The sequence below is a fragment of the Oryctolagus cuniculus genome, chromosome 21 (genome assembly GCF_964237555.1).
Source record: "Oryctolagus cuniculus chromosome 21, mOryCun1.1, whole genome shotgun sequence".
Taxonomy (NCBI): domain Eukaryota; kingdom Metazoa; phylum Chordata; class Mammalia; order Lagomorpha; family Leporidae; genus Oryctolagus; species Oryctolagus cuniculus.
Window position 1 is genome coordinate 28,551,488 of NC_091452.1, and position 13,808 is coordinate 28,565,295.

The 13,808-nt window shown below is 55.0% G+C and overlaps 1 pseudogene; it reads right to left on the reverse strand.

Moving 5' to 3' along the window:
* Nucleotides 1-6,535: 6,535 nt before the first annotated feature.
* Nucleotides 6,536-12,976, reverse strand: LOC103347078 (coiled-coil domain-containing protein 85C-like; annotated as a pseudogene).
* Nucleotides 12,977-13,808: the final 832 nt, after the last annotated feature.

A 13,808-nucleotide genomic window follows, 5' to 3' on the forward strand; every position in this document is an offset into this window, starting at 1 on the left:
AGGTGGAGGATTAACCTACTGACCTACGGCGCCGGCCCCTATGTGCTGGTTCTTAACTGGGGTACTGGTCACATAGATGCCTCATCATCATTCTTCTGATATACATTTCACTATAATGAAATTTTAAAAGAATGTATCACTGTTACAAGCAGAGCAAAAAAAAAAAGCCACTTTTCATTTCCAACAAAATTATGCTTTTTAGACAATGATAGGAAAAAATTCAAGAGTTGATATGTTGTAGATGGGGCTGTGGAAGAAACAGTTTAATTTGTATTTATTTATTTTCATTTTATTTGAAAGGGAAAGAGACAAATGCAGGGAGAGAGAGAGAGAGAGAGAGAGAGAGAGAGAGAGAGAGATCTCCCATCCACTGATTCACTCCCTAAGTTATTTGCAATGGCTGAAGCCAGGAGCTGGGAACTCAGTCCAGGTCTCCCACGTGGCTGGCAGCAGCCCAGCTGCTTGCGCCTTCATCTGCTGCTTCCCAGGCTGCACGTGAGCAGGAAGCTGGGATCAGAAGTGGAGCCGACACTCAAACCCAGGCACTCCAATACAGGATGCAGACATCCCAAGAACCACTGTGTCAAACAACCACCCTGAAAATCACATTTACATGGAACTTCTTACACTGCTATTTGGGCAATAAATACAAATTGGTCGGGGAAATCTGACCACGGAGTGGACAGGTCCACAGTTCCTTCTATCTGCAGACTGTGCTGGGGCCTGGAATGTCAGGCACACCCCCAAGACCCCATGAGCAGTGGTTTTAGTGACAAGGCCTCTAATTACCTGATCCGCACTCCAGAAGTAGAAGGTGAGGGAAGAGACACCGAAGAGGAGTCCTGGCCAGGGGATGTCCCCAGAGACGGGATCACGGAAAATGTGGAAAGCATCCGGGCGAGGGAGGTAGCACTCTGGCTTGGCAGTCCAGTTGCCATCACTGATGACACTGGGGATGGCATCAAAGTACTTATTCAGCAGCTCCTGGTATCCTCCCACTGCAACAAAGGCTGAAAAATATCACACTCGTCAGCTCCTTAAACAGAGTGTTCACATACGACTGAAGAACCGAGATGGCAAAACCAGACTTACTGGGATTGGTTGTGTCTCATCCATAAAGTACATCAGGGTGACACAGTCCAGGCCTTATGTGCTAAGAGGAACAGGCCTTGGTGTTTGTGCACCCAGCAACCTCTCTCTGCCTGCTTCTGGTCGCAGAATCTCTCTTTCCAGTTGGATCCCATTCTGGGTAGTCTGGGGGGATCCAGTCAAACTGCCTCCCACTCCAGTCCAGCACGGGACTCAGGCCTGGCCCACATTCCCTGTGTGCTGGGCAAAAACTGAAATAGTGTGGGGAGCAACTGAGACTAGACTAAATTACTGGAATTAAGACTTATTCTATGCATCTGCTCTCCCACAATATGGCACTGGGGAGGAGTAAACTTCTACACAGCTGCCTCTCGCCAATTTGAGCTGCAGGAGCTGATCCTGCTCCTGATTGGAGGAGAGCAGCGTGCTCGGCATGTGGGTAGCAGAATTGGGATTGGTGGAAGAGGACTATAAAGGAGGAGAGAGACAACATGCACCAGGAACATCTGGAGGAACATCTGGAGGAACACCTGAGGAACATCTGAGCAGCCCCCTAGAGAGCTGGCCGGCGGTGTGCCGCTCCTCTGCGGAAGCGGGGAAAGCGGCGGAGGGTGCCGCCCCTCCATGGAGGTGGAGGGGCCGCCAGCTAACCCGGGACGGCGTCGTTCCTCCGCGAGTGAGGGGCCGGCAGCTAACCCAGAAAGGGCTGGGCAGAAAGAACAGTGCAGGGTCTGGTGTCATTCCTCCACAAATGGGGGAGCGACAATATAGGAGGACTGGACGTGAGATCCAGGCTGGGCAAATCAGAATTTGCTCCAGGATTCTTCTGCTGGAGGGACTGAGAATGACTGCTTCCCTCCACCAGGCTCTCTGGGGCCATGATAATTTGAAGCTCTTACATATACTTGGTTCATTCAGAACCCTGTTTTTTTAAAAATTTATTTGAAAGACAGAGTTACAGAGAGAGGTAGAGACAGAGAGAGGGGTCTTCCATCCACTGGTTCACTCAACAGATGGCTGCAACGGCCGGAGCTGCGCTGATCCGAATGCAGGAGCCAGGAGCTTCCTCTGGGTCTCCCACGTGGGTGCAGGGGCCCAAGGACTTGGGCCATCTTCTACTGCTTTTCCAGGCCACAGCAGAGAGCTGGATTGGAAGAGGAGCATCCAGGACTAGAATTGGCGCCCATATGGGATGCTGGTGCTTCAGGCCAGGGCTTGGACCTGCTGTGCTACGGCGCCGGCCCCTCATTCAGAACCCTGGATCTAGTTATGCCTGAACGTAGTGTGCTCTTGGCCTTTTCAGCTATGTGAACCAAGGAAGTACATGTTTGCCTACACTAGGTTGGAACTACCACCACAAATTAGTTCAAGAATCTTGACTATGACATGAATGAATTTCATGCAATGCCAACAAGATATTTACAAAACTTCATTGTTGAAATTTTCCTCAAGTCTATGGCATTTATTCCCCAATATCCTAAGTGGTACAAATTTTTATCATTAAAGGAAAAATTTTTTTTCCTGAAAGGCACTAGAGTGCCTGTTCAACTAAACAAATAACCAAATTTTATTTGGCATATTAAACCATATTCTTTGAAATAGCCTTGATAATTGAAACAGGTTTAGGGTCATTTGCAGCCACGACTAGTCAATGACAGGATACTGAGTAACTAAAAACTAATAAAGACATTTCATGGCATTTATAAAAATAAAATCCATATGGATTTTTTTTAAAGGTGAAACATAAAACTACTAAGTTATTAGAAGAAAATGGGAAAGTCTTTATGAACTTTGATTAAGGAATACATACTTTTGATTTTAAACAAATGTTTGTTTTTTGTTCATTTAAAAAGCAGAAAGAGAGAGAGAGAGAGAGAAAGAGAGAGAGAGAGATCTTTCATCTGTTGGTTCATTCCCCAAATGCCTTCAGCCAGAGTTCCACCCAAGTCTTCCATGTGGATGGCAAGGCCCCAAGTGCCTGAGCCATCAGCAGCAGCCTGGGAGGGTACAGACTAGCAGGAAGCTAGACCTGGAAGTGGACTCAACTCCAGGCACTCCATTATGGGATACAGGCATCTGAAGTGGCATTTAAACTACTGTCCCCAAACCTACCCTGTGGTCTCCACTTCCAGTCAACACTATACTAAGGTCCTAGCCAGTGTAATAAGGCAAGAAAAGCAACAATTTTAGTCTAGGAAGGAAGGAAACAAAAGTGTAACATCTTGACCTGGGTACTGGGTACCAGAGTGGTTTTACTTTGATCTTTTATTAGTCTTTGCACTCTGATTTGTGTACTTTACAGTTAAAAAGTTTATTAAAATATAAAAACAGAAAAATGAAGCAGATCTCTACTCAGTGACACAGAAAAGCTGCCAGTAATATAGTATCAGTAGGAGAATAACTGGATGTAAAACTTTTTTTATTTAAAGATTTATTCATTTATTTGAAAGGCAGAGTTACAGAGAGGCAGAGAGAGAGAGAGAGAGAGAGAGAGAGAGAGAGTCTCCATCTGCTGGTTCACTCCCCAAATGACTGCAGTGGCTGGAGTTGTGCAGATCCAAAGCCAGGAGCCAGGAGCTTCTTCTGGGTCTCCCATGCGGGTGCAGGGTCCCAAGCACTTGGGCTATCTTCTGCTGCTTTCCCAGGCCACAGCAGAGAGCTGTATCAGAAGTAGAGCAGCTGGGACTTGAATTGGAACCCATAAGGGATGCCAGCACTGCAGGCAATGGCTTTACCTGCTACTCCATGGCGCTGGTGGCGTAGCTGGTAAGGCCACCACCTGCAGCACCGGCATCCTATGTAGGGTTCCTGTTTGAGTCCCTGATGCTCGACTTCCAATCCAGCTCTCTGCTGTGGCCTGAGAAAGCAGTGGAGGATGGCCCAAGTCCTTGGGCCCCTGCACCCATGTGGGGACCTGGAAGAAGCTCCTGTTTCTTGACCGAATCAGCCCAGCTCCGGCTATAGCGGCCATCTGGGGAATGAACCAGCGGATGGAAGACCTCTCTCTCTCTCTCTGCCTCTGCCTCTCTGTAACTCTGCCTCTCAAATATCTATTCTTTTCTCTCCCCAAATCAAAGTGGTTTAACAGAAGGTAGAAACGGGCCGGGCACCCACGACTCTGGCTGTGTGCAGGCAGCTGCAGGTCTCACCGTGGGCACCACCTCAGAAGCCAGCGCTGCGCCCGCACAGCATGAACAGACACCTGTGCCACTCCACAGCCGTGCAGTCTGCTCTTTAAAAAATCAGTGGTATGCAGTTTGCTCACTCTCAAGTCTCAAGAAAAAAAAAATGAAAGGTCACTTTTTTCTCTTTAAACACCGGTGTGTAGCGAGAACTCGTGGATAGAAACACGCCCGCCTAAAAACTCAGCAGATTCTGACTTCAGGGTGGCAGGCCCCCATTGGGGCTGGGCCAGTGGCCTCCTTCACGGTGGGGGTCTCAGCACCCCAGCCCAACGAGGGGCTCAGAGCTGAGGCTCCAGAGGGAGGGGTTGGCCCCGTGTCGCCCTGCTAGTGGCAGAGCTGGGCATCACCCTGAGCCATGGCCAAATGGCCGCCTGAGGCCCCAGCCACTGGCTCTACGGCCGCCAGCTGTACCCAGGCGCGCAGTCGTGGCTCCATTTGAGATGTGTCCCACAGGCAGTTCCACCCTCCCAAACCAGGGGCCGCCAGCAGGGGCAGGAAGGGACAGGAGGGCTCTCAGGATGTGCTCTGCGGGTCCCTGGACACCACACAGCTTTAGGGACAGGGTCACTCCCCTCTGGAAGGGAAGGTCGCTTCAAGGCCCACCTGCAGGGGACTGACTGGTCCCAGGAGTCTACTTACTGCTTATTTCAGTGGTGGCCCAGCTGCCTGATGCGCACACAACACACTCTGCTCCGGGCAGCTACAGTCCCACCCACTCCCGGGCTGCTCTGTGGCTCTGTGGATTCCAGGACCCAGAAGGTGCCTCTGGCACTCCCAGCCCAGCTGCCCATCTGGGCAGGAATCGCCCAGTGCCATGACCAGCAGGTGTTCACCCAGCTTCAAGAGCACAGCCCTGGTGACGGAAGCTCCTTCCAGAAAAAGCTCAGAGGGCTCCCTGGAACTGCACACGGCCCGTCCCCTGTTTAGCGCCCACTCAGCACGCCCTGGGCCGTGAACCTTTCCCCTGAGTTAGGACCCAAGGGTGCCACAGGCACACACAGTGTGAACAACCCCCGTGCCTTGGATCCCCAGGCCTCACAGGGGCCCAGATGGGACCTGCCGGCCGCACACAGCCCCTGGGCACCTCGCTCAGTACTGTGGAAGAGTGAGGAAGGTGCTGAAACAGTGTGTGCGAGGTGGCCCATCCCGTCCTAGGGCTCCAGGACCCAGGAGCTCATCGCACTGCCCACACGACCACCCGCTCTGGGCCTCGTCCTCACGTGTCAGTTCCTGCCTTCCCTTCACAGCTGACCCACGGAGCCTCCTTGGCAGTGGCCGACAGCCCTGAGGCTCAGAGGGGAGGTGATGGCACCCGCGACGAGGCCGCCAGGTGGCAGGGCACAGCTAGGGCCCGGCCCACCCCAGCAGCCTCTCCATCAGCTCCACAGCTGTGAACACAACCCAGCCCACTAGACCTGTGTCGAACCATGAGCAGGCTGAAGGAAACCATGGAGACCTCAGGGGCCCAGAGACGCTGAGTGACTTGCTGGTCACTCGGCAAATTAAAGCCAGAACCTGCACTCCCACGGCTCTATTCACAGTGACCCAGGGTGTGGCCGGGTCCCTGGGGGAGGCCACAGCTGACCACAGGCCCAGCCGTGGCCCAGTGCTACTTTCCAGAGAGAACGACGCGTGGCTCGGCTCAGAGACTGCATGGGACTGCCCCAGGCTCTGGGCCCATTGTGTAAACCACAGCAAGGGACGAGCCCTGGGCACAGGGCACAGGACGTTACAGAGAGGGCGGCTGTCTTGGGGGCAGGGGGTGAGCAGCAGGGCAGCTGGGCACAGCAGGGGGTCCGAGAAAGGGCCTGAACCCCAGAGCAGCCTGTGGCCAGCCAGGGACTTGGTGAGTTTCCTTGTCCAGGACGTAGGGAGCCCAGTGCTCAGGGAGCCGGGGCAGGTGAAGGCTTGGCGGAGGTGGTGTCATGCGCGCCAGGACCCAGGCTCCAGTGGGGTCGGTCTCTGTGCCGGCAGCGGGGTGGAGGCTTGGTGAGGGCCCCTGTGGAGGGCGGGGCCCAGGAGCCAGGGGCCGTCACAGCAGCAGCAGCTGCAGCCTCGGGCCTCTTGCTAATGTAGCCGGGGCTTGGGGCCCAGAGACAGACAGGTCGGCAGCTTCTCGTCTTGGGATTTGCTGGTGAGTGAGGTGGGAGATGGAGGCTGGCCAGGCGGGGCACGCCGCATGCTATGCACAGTGCGCCTCCAGGTAGGAAGGCTGCGTCTGGGCTCCAGGCGTGACAGTTCACTGCGGGGGAGGAGCGGCCCTACAAGGGCCTCTTGAACTGGTTGCCAGCCAGGTGCTGCCAGATGGAGGGCTTGGAGCTGGCGGCGTCTCCCAGCTTCCTCCAGACCACGTTGCACATCTCGCGGCCGATGGCCTTCTCCTTCTCGCTCATGTCCTCCTCGCAGCAGTCCTGGAGCTGCCGGTCCAGGTTCTCGTGCACCTCCAGGACCTTCATCGCATGCACAACAGCCTCGGGCTTCTGTCCGGCAGAGCTGTAGCCGGAGGAGGCAGGCGAGGGCAGCTCAGGCACAGGGCAGGCCGGGCCATTCGGCAGGGCGTCCTGGCAGGGCGGCGGCAGGGCGGCGAGCTGGGGAGCCTTTCCGCAGTGTCCGGAACTCTCCGGGGCCCGCGGGTGCCGGGAGCTTGTCACCCTCCAGCAGCTTCACCTTGCACTCCTGCTGTCTGACGTAGGTGGACGATGGATTGTGCAAGCCACTGGGGATGCTGCGGTGATGCGGCGGCGCCGAGAGACCGTCCAGGGACCGGCGCGTGACTCCGGCCTTGAGCGCCCGGGAGGCAGCAGCGCGGGTGGGACGTGGTGGTGGCGGTGCTGGTCCGGGCTGCCGCCGCTGCCAGCACCACAGGTGCTGCTCCCGTCGCCCATGTCGCGGGTCCCCGCGCCCGCCGCGCCGCCCGCCAGCGGCCCGCTCAGGCTGGCCTGGCTGTCGATGGAGCTGCGGGAGCCTGCGCCGCCGCTCGCCCAGCAGCCGCACCAGCTCCTCGCGCTCCAGGTTCTCGCGCAGCAGGGCCTCCTGGCGCACCTCCAGCTCCCGCAGCTTCTGCTGCGAGCGGGCCACCTCGTGCCACACGGCGCCGGCGTGCGCCCCTTCTGCCGGTCGTCGTCGAGGAAGCAGCAGAGCTGGCGCAGCTCCTGGTCGTCGTCCTGCAGCCGCCGGTTCACGTCCTGGAGGCCGCGGATCTCCAGCAGGTGCTGCTGCAGCCGCCGGTTCACGTCGCGCATCAGGCAGCCGCGCTCCAGCGTGAGGCCCGCCCTCTCGCCCTCGGTGCGCCTCGGCCGCCGCGCCAGCTCCTCCTTGCTCCAGGGCAGCAGCTCCTCGTCCAGCACCTGGCTCAACTGCTCCTCCTCCTCCTCCTCCGCCGCCGCCGCCGCCGCCGCCGCCGGGGCTTCGCCATGGCGGGGCCCTCACCGCGGCATCGCCCTCGCCGGGCCGGCGCTCCCCGCGCCGCGGCTGCGATGGGCCGGTCCACGCGCGGGCCGGTGGGCGGCTGGGGGCGCGTGTGGCCCGCTGCGCGCCACCTCCCGTGCCCTCACGCAGCGCCCGCTGGGCCGCCGGGGAGCCCGCGTGCCTGGGGACTCAGGAGCGGGGACGGCTGCAGCGTCAGCGGCCGCTGAGCGGGACTCACCACGCTGGGGAGAAGCAGGTGGAGGCCCGCCCCCGGCCCCGCTCCCGGGTCCCCCGATTATCTGTAAGACACTAGTTAAAACAAGGAACATGAATATGATGAAATACAGTGTAGCATACAAAAATAAGGTAGCTCTACTATGTGACTAAAATAATAATATACAATACATAATCTCATTAAAATTCTACACGTCTATGATACTTGGGACACATTTAGATATGCAGGGTAGATATGCAGATATTTGGCAGTATATAGAACAAAATTCTTCTGGGGACTAGAATTATGGTCATAAAGATGAAGTAGGGAGAAAATTTCAAGTTCTGTACTTGAACTGTAACATTTGTTTTCTTACAGCCAGCAACCGTCACATTCAAAATAAAAGAAATTCCTAGAGGCATTTAAAAAGGAACAGAATACCTCCCAAGGCAATAATAACTTTCGAATGGAGTGGAAGTAACCACTCCATTCAAAACCAAAACTTGGCACCTGTGTTGTGGCGTAGCAGGTGAGGCTGCTGCCTGTAATGCTGGTATCCCATATGGGTGCCAGTTCAAGTCCTGGCAGCTCTACTTCTGGTCCCGCTCCCTTAGGCCTAAGTGCCTGGGCCCCTGCACCCTTGTAGGAGATCCAGAAGAAGCTTCTGGCTCCTGGCTCCCGACCGGCTCAGATCCAGCCATTGTGGCCATTTGGGGGGGGGGTGAGCTAGTGGATGGAAGAGCTCTCTGTGTCTCTCCCTCCCTCTCCCTCTGTAACTCTGCCTTTGAAACAGATAAACAAATATTTCAAAAACAAGCAAAAAATCCAAACCCGACTCTTGGGGCCGGTGTTGTGGCAGTGAATTAAGCTGCTGCCTGTTAACGCCAGCATTCCATATGAACACTGGTTTGAGTTCCTGCTGTTCCACTTATAATGCAGCTCCCTGACGATGCGCCCGGGAAAGCAGCAGAAGATGGCCCAAATACCTGGGCCCCTGTCACCCATGTAGGAGACCCAGATGGACCTTCTGGCTCTTGGCTTCAGCCTGGTCCGGCCCTGGCTGATGTGGCCATCTGGGGAGTGAACCAGTGGATGGAAGATCTTTTTCTATCTCTGAAACTCTGCCTTTCAAATGAAAAAGAAAGAAAGAAAGAAAGAAAGAAAGAAAGAAAGAAAGAAAGAAAGAAAGAAAGAAAGAAAGAAAGAAAGAAAGAAAACCTTAAAAAATCACAAAAAATAAATATTATGCTTTTGATATGAGACACATGTAAAACTAAGTTATTAAGAAAGGTTGAGGAGTCAGTACTGTGGCGCAGCAGGTTAAAGCCCTGGCCTGAAGTGCCGGCATCCCATATGAGCGCCAGTTTGAGTCCTGGCTGCTCCACTTCTGATCCAGCTCCCTGCTATGGCCTGGGAAAGCAGTGGAGGACGGCCCAAGTCCTTGGACCCCTGCACCCACGTAGGAGACTGGGAGGAAGCTCCTGGCTCCTGGCTTTGGATTGGCCCGGCTCCAGCCATTGCAGACATCTGGGGAGTGAACCAGTGGATGAAAGACCCCTCTCTTTGTCTCTACCTCCCTCTGGAACTCTGTCTTTCAAATAAATAAAATAAATCTTAATAAAAAAAAAAGGAAAGGTTGAGGGGCAGGCATTTAATGTAGCAATGAAGATGCTGCTTGGGATGCTCCCCTCTTATATTAGAGCTGGACACCAGCCCTGCAAGAACTTTTATTTTTAAGATTTATTTTATTTATTTGAAAGACAGGGTTACAGAGAGAGGTAGAGCCAGGGAGAAAGAGAGGTCTTCCATCCACTGGTTCACTTGCCAGATGGCTACAATAGCCAGAGCTGAGCTAATGCAAAGCCAGGAGCCCAAGGGCTTTGGCCATCTTCCGGGGCTTTCCCAGGTCATAGCAGAGACCTGAATCAAAAGTGGAGCAGCCGGGACTCGAACCGGCACCCATGTGGGATACTGGCACTGCAGGTGACAGCTTTACCCACTATGCCACAGTGCCAGCCCCAAGGTGTCTTTTTTTTTTTTTAAGATTTTTATTTATTTATTTGAGTGGTGGAGTTACAGACAGAGAGAGGGAAAGACAGATAGGTCTTCCGTCCGCTGGTTCATTCCCCAAATGGCCACAACTGCTGAGCCACACAATTAGCTGAGCCAATCTGAAACCAGGAGCCAGGAGTTTCTTCCAGGTCTCCCACGTGGGTGCAGGGGCCCAAGCACTTGGGCCATCCTCTGCTGCTCTCCCAGGCCACAGCTGAGGGCTGGATCCGAAATGAAGCAGCCAGGACTTGAATCGGCGCTGGTATGGGATGCCGGCACTGCAGGCCAGGGCTTTAACCAACTATGCCACAGTGCCGGCCCCCAGGTTTCACTTCCAATCCAGATTCCTGGTAACACACACCTTGGGAGGCAGCAGATGACGGTTTAGGTCGTTGGTTTTCTACCCCCCATGTGAGAGATGTGGACTGAGTTGCTGGCTTTTGGTTCTGGCCTGGCCCAGCCCTAGCTGTTGTGGATGCCTGGGGAGTGAATCCGTGCATGGGAGCTCTCCCTCGGTTCCTCTGCCTTTTAAATGAAAATGCAAATTTTAAAAAGGCTTCAAACAACAAAGCCTTTTAGGTGAATGAAAACAAAAGAACATAGCACTGACAACGTTAATACAAGATAAAGTATTATGCAAGAACAAAAGCATTAAACAAAATAATTTCTAAAAAGGATTCATTTATTTATTTGAAAGGCAGAGTTACAAAGAGGCAGAGACAGAGACAGACAGAGAGAGACAGACAGAGAGAGAGACAGAGAGAGAGACAGAGAGAGAGAGAGAGGTCTTCCAACCACTGGTTCACTCCCCAGATGGCTGCAATGGCCACAACTGTGCAGATCTGAAGCCAAGAGCCAAGAGCCTCCTCTGGATGTCCAATGCTGGTGCAGGGGCCCAAGGACCTGTGCCATCTTCTACTGCTTTCCCAGGCCACAGCAGAGAGCTGGATCAGAAGTGGAGCAGCTGGGACTCAAACTGGTGCCCCTATGGGATGCTGGCCCTGTAGGTGGCAGCTTTACTGGCTATGCCACAGCACTGGCCACAACAAAGGAATTTTTTTTAAAAAGTAACTATCCAAGGTAAAATGCACAAATTAGACATAGTTCAGAATATGCATATATCAAACACCTTAGCGGGGGAAAATATAAGGCAACAAACAAAGCAAAAGCCTTAGAGGAGGCATATTAATAAGTGAAAAATGGTAGTTATTTATACTATCAAGAATGTCTGTTAGGAGCCAGTGTGGTGGTATCCCGGGAAAGTGACACTGGCATCCTATATGGGTTCCAATTCATGTCCCAGCTGCTCCATTTTCCATCAAGCTCCCTGTTAATGCACCTGGGAAAGCAGTGGGAGCTGGCCCAAGTGTTTGTCCCCTGTGACCTCATGGTAAACCTGGAAGAAACTCCAGGCTCTTGGCTTCAGGCCCTGGGCATTGCAGCCATCTGGGGAATGAACCAGCAGATTAAAGATTTCTCTCTCTGTGTCTTCCCTTCTTTCTGTAACTATGACTCTCAAAATAAATAAATAAAAAAAGAATGCTTGCTATATTTGTCATAGAACAAAATTACATATGATCTAAATTGCCTAATAAGTTCATAAATGTGGAATGTCCACATAATTTAATACTATGCATATAAGTATAAAATACCCGTGTCTATCTATGTTTATATAGGTCTGGAAAGACAGTCTCCATATATTATTAAATGAAAATGCCAGTTAAAAAGTCACCATTCAGGGGATAATGATGTGCTAAAGCCAGGTAAGCCACTGCCTACAGCGCCAGCATCCCATATGGGTGCTGGTTTGTGTCCTGGCTGCTCCACTTCTCCACTTCTGATCCAGCTCTCTGCTATAGCCTGGGAAAGCAGTGGAAGATGGCCGACGTCCTTGGGCCCCTGCAATGGCGTGGGAGACCTGGAAGAAGCTCCTGCCTCCTATCTTTGGCCTGGCCCAGCCCTGGCTGTTGCAGCCATTTGGGGAGTGAACCAGGGATGGAAGACTCTCTGTGTAACTCAGCCTTTGGAATAAATAAATAAACTACTCTTTAACAAAAAAGTTCTTGACTTTGAAAAAAAAAGAGCAAAGGCCCTTAGGCTTTTTTTTTTTTTTTTGACGGTGATACCCAATTTATTACATCTCAGTGTAAAAAGAGGGCTGGGGAGGGGGCGGCCGCGGGAAGCCGCGCTCTGCATTGTCGCTCCCCAGACCGCGGGGGCTGAGGATGCGCAGGACGCAGGAGGTCTGCGGTTTCGGACAGGGTGGGCGCGGGCGATGCACTTGAACCAGCAGAGGGGCCGGGGCGGGCGGGGGTGAGGGGCTGCGGCGACACTACCGTGGCAGGGCCCCGGGGACGGGATATTGCACTGAGCCAGGTGCGGGGGCGCAGGGGCGCAGGGCGCGGGGAGTTCCCAGCTCGCCCAGGTTGTACAGCACAGGAGTGCGGACGCCGCCCACCGCTCGTGCTAGCAGCCACGGGGAGGAGCGAGCGGGGGGTGTCACCAAGGAGTTCGCAGATCTGGGAGTGGGGTCCTCGGGCTGCCTACTAGGAGCCGGGCTCAGCCGCCCCCGACAGAGAAGCCCCGCCTCTAGACGACGGGACCGCCCCTAGACGGCGGACCACGCCCCTCTGGGGAGGCCCCGCCCCCGGCGGCAGGCCCCGCCCCACCGGCCTCGCTCTGTAGCCTCTGACAAGGTCCCCAGAGGGTCTAGGCGTCTCCCGCTAGGGGCGTCCCTGGACGGAGGGTCTGGACGACGCCAGGCTGCGGACGCGGCCTCCCTGGTCCCTGTGGTCCCCCTGCCCCCGCCCCCGCCCCCGGGGACCTGGCCCAGGCGGGCTCGTGCTGATGGGGCGGGGGCGGGCCAGCAGTGTGATCTCCGTGCGCTCCGCGAGGACCCAGAGCAGCGGTACGCGGGTCGGCGCTTGGAGGTGGTGGGCGCTGGGGGCTCGGCCGTCCGCGTCCGTCCAGGGGCCGGGCAGCGCCTCCGGGCGGCGGCGGGCGCTGGGCTCCAGGTCTGGGAGTGCATAGAAGTTAAAAGTAGATGTCAGCGGCTGGCGTGTCCTCCTCGTCCGAGGCCTGGCTGGCGGGCTCCGAGGCGGCCTCCACCCGCGGCCGCCTCCTTGGGGACGATGATCTCCACGCTGCACGCGGGTTCCACCTGCACGGTGACCTGCTGCGGGTCCTCCTGGGGCTGGCCGTCGTGCCCCAAGGACTGCGTGCGCCGCCTGTACCGCGCGGTTGCTCCGATGTCTCCGACGGGGACTGCTCCGAGATGGACAGCGAGGTGGACGACAGGGTCGTGGCGATGGAGGCCATCGTGGCTTCTTCCAAGGAAGGCGGCATGCAGGACAGGAGGTCGGGCCGGCCTTCGACCTCCAGCGTGGGGTAGCTGCGGGCCACCGCAGGTCTTACTGCGTGTCCTCCCGCTCGCTGGGGATCTGGCTGGCCGAGGCGGCGTCCGTGGGCCCCAGGGGCTTCACGGCCAGCAATGTGCTGCACCCCTTCTTGGACGGCGAGGACTTGAGGGAGTTCTTCCGGAAGACCGTGTTGCTCATGAACTTGAAGAAGCGCTCGGCATAGACGCTGGGGCGGTGCACGGAGACGGTGTCCCCGTCGCGGACAGCGCCTTCCAGGTGTGTTCCAGCTTCTTGATGAACCTGTAGGACTGCAGGATGATTAATGTATTCTGATTAGACCAATATGCACCTAACTCCCGTTCCAGAGGGTGGAGTTATCTATTTTTTGTCTGTGTCTGGAAACTTAGAACAGCACCTTATACTTACTGGGTACCTAATAAATGGTTATTGAACTAAAATGAGTTGACAAATGGAAATATTTAATTAAGAAACTTGAGTGAA